The sequence below is a fragment of the Rhinoderma darwinii genome, chromosome 2 (assembly GCF_050947455.1).
Source record: "Rhinoderma darwinii isolate aRhiDar2 chromosome 2, aRhiDar2.hap1, whole genome shotgun sequence".
Taxonomy (NCBI): Eukaryota; Metazoa; Chordata; class Amphibia; order Anura; family Rhinodermatidae; genus Rhinoderma; species Rhinoderma darwinii.
Genome location: NC_134688.1, coordinates 432,192,369 through 432,198,426, shown reverse-complemented (window position 1 = coordinate 432,198,426; position 6,058 = coordinate 432,192,369). Strand labels below are relative to the sequence as shown.

Sequence of the window (6,058 nt, the reverse complement as noted above, 5' to 3'; positions counted from 1 at the left end):
TAATGTGATCCTGGGCAGGAGTAGGAGGAAGGGTGTTTCTTGTCCCGAGGCTACAGTGAAGAGCCGCTCAGTGTCATACAATGGGACTGGATGGCTGCGGTGATTATCATGTGATGTCATCTTTAGGTGGAGTGGGGACCATGTGGTGTCATTATCAGGTGTGCGGTGCGGACTGTGTGGTGTCATTATCAGGTGTGCGGTGGGGACTGTGTGGTGTCATTATCAGGTGTGCGGTGGGGACTGTGTGGTGTCATTATCAGGTGTGTGGTGGGGACTGGTGTCATTATCAGGTGTGCGGTGCGGACTGTGTGGTGTCATTATCAGGTGTGCGGTGCGGACTGTGTGGTGTCATTATCAGGTGTGTGGTGGGGACTGGTGTCATTATCAGGTGTGCGGTGGGGACTGGTGTCATTATCAGGTGGGCGGTGGGGACTGGTGTCATTATCAGGTGTGCGGTGCGGACTGTGTGGTGTCATTATCAGGTGTACGGTGGGGACTGGGGTGTCATTATCAGGTGTGTGGTGGGGACTGGTGTCATTATCAGGTGTGCGGTGCGGACTGTGTGGTGTCATTATCAGGTGTGTGGTGGGGACTGGTGTCATTATCAGGTGTGCGGTGCGGACTGTGTGGTGTCATTATCAGGTGTGCGGTGGGGACTGGTGTCATTATCAGGTGTGCGGTGCGGACTGTGTGGTGTCATTATCAGGTGTGCGGTGGGGACTGGTGTCATTATCAGGTGGGCGGTGGGGACTATGTGGTGTCATTATCAGGTGTACGGTGGGGACTGGGGTGTCATTATCAGGTGTGCGGTGGGGACTATGTGGTGTCATTATCAGGTGTGCGGTGGGGACTATGTGGTGTCATTATCAGGTGTGCGGTGGGGACTATGTGGTGTCATTATCAGGTGTGCGGTGGGGACTATGTGGTGTCATTATCAGGTGTGCGGTGGGGACTATGGTGTCATTATCAGGTGTACGGTGGGGACTGGTGTCATTATCAGGTGTGCGGTGGGGACTGGTGTCCTTATCAGGTGTGCGGTGGGGACTATGTGGTGTCATTATCAGGTGTGCGGTGGGGACTATGTGGTGTCATTATCAGGTGTGCGGTGGGGACTATGTGGTGTCATTATCAGGTGTGCGGTGGGGACTATGTGGTGTCATTATCAGGTGTGCGGTGGGGACTATGTGATGTCATTATCAGGTGTGCGGTGGGGACTGGTGTCATCAGGTGTGCGGTGGGGACTATGTGATGTCATTATCAGGTGTGCGGTGGGGACTGTGGTGTCATCAGGTGTGTGGTGGGGACTGGTGTCATTATCAGGTGTGCGGTGGGGACTATGTGATGTCATTATCAGGTGTGTGGTGGGGACTGGTGTCATTATCAGGTGTGCGGTGGGGACTGTGGTGTCATTATCAGGTGTGCGGTGGGGACTGTGGTGTCATTATCAGGTGTCCGGTGGGGACTATGTGGTGTCATTATCAGGTGTGCGGTGGGGACTGTGGTGTCATCAGGTGTGCGGTGGGGACTGTGTGGTGTCATTATCAGGTGTGTGGTGGGGACTGGTGTCATTATCAGGTGTGTGGTGGGGACTGGTGTCATTATCAGGTGTGCGGTGGGGACTATGTGGTGTCATTATCAGGTGTGTGGTGTCATTATCAGGTGTGCGGTGGGGACTGTGTGGTGTCATTATCAGGTATGTGGTGTCATTATCAGGTGTGTGGTGGGGACTATGTAGTGTCATCAGGTGTGCGGTGGGGACTATGTAGTGTCATCAGGTGTGCGGTGGGGACTGTGGTGTCATTATCAGGTGAAGGAGTGCGGATGTCATCATATAAATAAAGGGTGCCATGAGGATCATTTGTACCAACATCAGATGTACATTTCGGATTATGTGATTGTTCTGAAGTTACTTTACGGGACACAATACCGGTGTTCTCTGACCTGTGGCTCTGCCGCTGTAGCAGGCTGTCATGGAATGATGGGAGTTGTAGTTTGGTAACAGTGGGAGACCACTGCAATGAAGAGTGCAGTAATTCAGGGTATGTTCACACGCTTCACGGGAAAACAGCCGTTTTTAAAGAATCAAGCGTTTTTTACGGCCGTTTTTGGAGTTAAGCCCTAAGACTGTGAGTTGGTCAGACTGTGTATGAACCGCCCCCCCCCCCCCCGCAACTAGTGACAACAAGGTGTAAATTTATCCATACATTTCCAGGAGCACGACACAGATTTCTAAGAATCTTTGCTTTATGGACATTACAGGTGGTAACTAAAACGGACATGTCACTGGAGGTGGATCTGTCCGCGAAATATGCTGCCTTATATCATTACAACTACAGGTCCGCACTCCTAGTAGTCAAAACGACACAAAACAAATGGTTAATAGGATCACTCCTGAAAAATCCGGTGGAGTCCTAGTTATGGGTTGTTGTATTCGTGAAGGGAGTGCTTTTTTTTTCGCGGCTGTTTTTTTACACGGCCGTTTTCCAAAACGACCGCGTAAAAAAACGGCCCGTCGGAAAAGAGCGCCGTTTTTCCCATTGAAATCAATGGGCAGATGTTTGGAGGCGTACTTCCGATTTTTCGGGCGTTTATGGCCCGAAAAAAGGCCGTGTGAACATTCCCTTAGACGGCGACTCGGGTCTTTTATTTTTCTAGATATTCCTTTTTCATTTTAGCTCTTTATAGTCCATACTCTAGTCATACATCAGAATCCTCTTTTTCAGTGTCTGGCTGTGGTGTATGTGGTCCCGGTGGGAAGCCGGTTTTATTTCTGGAAGTGATATCAAGCCTTGCCACATAAGCCACAGTACACTTTAGGGAAGAAAGAAAACGGTCATATGATTTATTTTTATGGCTGTCAATCAAACTACGACTGCTGATACATTACAGGAACTTCTAATGTCCCTCTCATGTTATCACAGTCTGGGCACTCGACCGAGTGCCATTTGGGCCGTTTTTCGCGGCATCCGAATGGCACCCGATAGTTTTCATGGACCCATGAATCGGGTCTGTGAAAACGGACCCCACTTTCCAATCCATGTCCTTTCTTTCCACGGATCACTGACCATTTATTGTACCATATAATGTAAGGAAAAACATAAAAGTATCTTGTGGGATGGAATGGAAAATAAACCCCAGCAATTCCTCAATCTGTTTTTTGGTTTTCCTTTTTACGGCGTTCACCCTGCGTTAGAAAAGACATGTTATTCTGCGGGTCAATGCGAACACGGCCGTAGCAAATTTATCTGGTTTTCTATGTTTTACTTCTAATGCAAAATAAAAACAATTTGTTAAATAAGACTGTCGGTTAATGAGGACATGGAGAAAACTGGACTCCTAAAAACAGTAGAAGAGCTGCCAGACCGCCAGTGGACGATCCTTCGACTGTGAGAACGCAACTCAACACTACGGTGGAGACCAAGGCAATGTCTCCATTTTTCTCAGTTTCATTTAACAACTGGTGACTTACATTCACTGAATGCAAACGGAGATCTTGCAGATAACAAATTGCAAGTCGCAGAGCACACCATTTTGACAATGAAAATTTTATACCTGTGACGGCATTGTTTCACCAAAGATAAGTGGCGCCAGGAGCTTCTGATGGTAACTTATCGTCCACACCATAGAAATGACATACGGTCCTAGTGGAGTAAGGGGAGATAGCTGAACAATTATTTAGCCCCCATAAACATGCACATTTGGTTTGAGGGACCTTCTGGATCAAAATTGGAGGGGTCTATGGGGGAAAAAAATCTAATTTCTACAGCCAGCTTTAATCTAAACCATAATGGCCCCTAAAGTATCTTTCTGCGCTGATGACCCCCAATTTCTTTCTTTTTCTTATTCTTCGTGTATGACTGCTGTCTATTTACAGGCACAGAGGAATATTTCGTATTGTGTTGCATTGACCTGTAGGGACTGATGTTATGGCAATAGATAAACATATAAAATAATCATCAGCGTCCGCACAGAGCAAGGTCTGTAAATGTTGTGAGAATATTTACTGCATGATAAACTACAGAAACCACATGTCACCCGGTCTCCTGGATAAGTTCACAACTCTGATTTTTGGCCGGACTCTCAGTTCCTGTTCTCTGACCTACACGGGCATGTGATTTCAGTCCATTTTTGGGAACCCCGCTGTTAAGAGTTTTTTTTGCTTCTGAGAAAAGTTTTGATTTGGCCTTAATTGGAGATCTTGCATAGAGATCAACTTATGACCTTGCTAAACTCCTCTAGTCAACCACCAATACTGTGTGTATGTATGTGTGTATATGTATATATGTGTATATATATATATATATATATATATATATATATATAATATAATATATAAAAATTGCAGATAAATAAACGTCAAGCTCTATCTTATAGTGAAGAAACTTTTTTCTAATAGTTTGATTAAGAATACCCTACTGTTTTGTGTCTACAGCTCCTATGCAGACCTATGTGTAGGTTGGTCTTGCAATCATACTCTCCTCTGTCTGACCTCATTCCCGCAGCAGGAGCCCACGAAATAAAATATTACCCATACATATCACTGATCTAAGGTAATGGTAGGGAATAATGACAGATGAACATCACTGATCGCTCTCCTGCAGAAGGCTCCTTAAAGAGGCTCTGTCACCAGATTATAAGTGTCCTATCTCCTACATAATCTGATTGGCGCTGTAATGTAGATAACAGTGGTTTTTATTTTGTCAAACGATCATTTTTGAGCAAGTTATGAACAATTTTAGATTTATGAAAATTAGTTTCTTAATAGACAACTGGGCATTTTTTTTTTACTTTTTACCAACTGGGTGTTGTACAGAGGAGTGTCTGATGCTGACCAATCAGTGGCTAATCAGCGTCATACACTTCATTGTTCCAGTCCATTGTTACAGTGTGATTGTGCAGTGGAAGAAGCTGGGCTGGAACAATGAGAAGAGGATGACAATGACCAATCAGCGTCCTACACTTCTCATTGTTCCAGCCCAGCTTCTTTCACTGCACAATCACACTGTGCTGTGGATCATGCTGGGCTGGAACAATGAAGTGTAGGACGCTGATTGGTCACTGATTGGTCAGCGTCAGACACTCCACTGTACAACGCCCAGTTGGTAAAAACTAAAAACACGCCCAGTTGGTCATTAAGAAACTAATTTGCATAAGTCTAAACTAGCTCATAACTTGCTCAAAAATGATAATTTGTCAAAATAAAAACCACTGCTGTTATCTACATTACAGCGCCAATCACATTATGTAGGAGATATGGCACTTATAATCTGGTGACGGAGCCTCTTTAAAGAGGACCTGTCCCGTCCTCAAACATATAAAACAAGCTCGATAGCTTAGCAGCTGCTGCAGCGCTGAGTTCAGCACTCATTTTATTTTCCTGCTAGCCGCCCATGTTACCCTGCAATTCGCCCTGTTAGTTTTGGTGCCATAGACATTGAGAACTGGGGACCGCCCATTCGACATTCTATACTTACAGGGCACTGAAACTAATAGGGTAATGTGGGCGGTTCACTTTAAAGGAACACTAGACCTAGAAATGAATGATAAAAGTAACCGGAGATAAAGTTGCTTACACTTATTGCCATTTTGGAGACAATCTTGTAGAAATCCTGCAGAGACCACAAGTTAATTTCCTGCTAATCTCTTCCATTTTTGGCTGATGAAAGGCTGAGGGGGTGGGGCTTATTGAAGGGGATGAATAATCTATGTGCAGACAGGGCACAGGGTGGATGATCCTGCTGCAGCCAGTTGTCTTACAGGCAGACACGGAATTGTAAGAAAATGGGGGTGGCTGATCATCTGGAACACATAGAATAATTATTTGTATATTCCTGGGTATTTTTTTTGCAATATTGGACCCAAAAAAAAAATCTAAGGAAAGTAGAAGATTAAGGGAGGAATTTCTGGGAAGTTTTTTGTGCATTTTCTATGTTTAGTTTTCTTTTAAAGGGGACCTCTCCGCTCTCCTGACATTGTTTGTTTCAGTAAATACTTGTATTCCCAATAAAAAACAACAATGATGGGGCATCTTTACTTAGAACTTTGGGTTACGCTGTTC

At 45.2% G+C, this 6,058-nt stretch overlaps 1 protein-coding gene across 1 annotated transcript in view; it reads left to right on the top strand.

Moving 5' to 3' along the window:
* Positions 1–6,058, top strand: part of MOSPD2 (motile sperm domain containing 2) — an 88,691-nt gene that overhangs the window by 267 nt on the left and 82,366 nt on the right. The window lies entirely within an intron of this gene.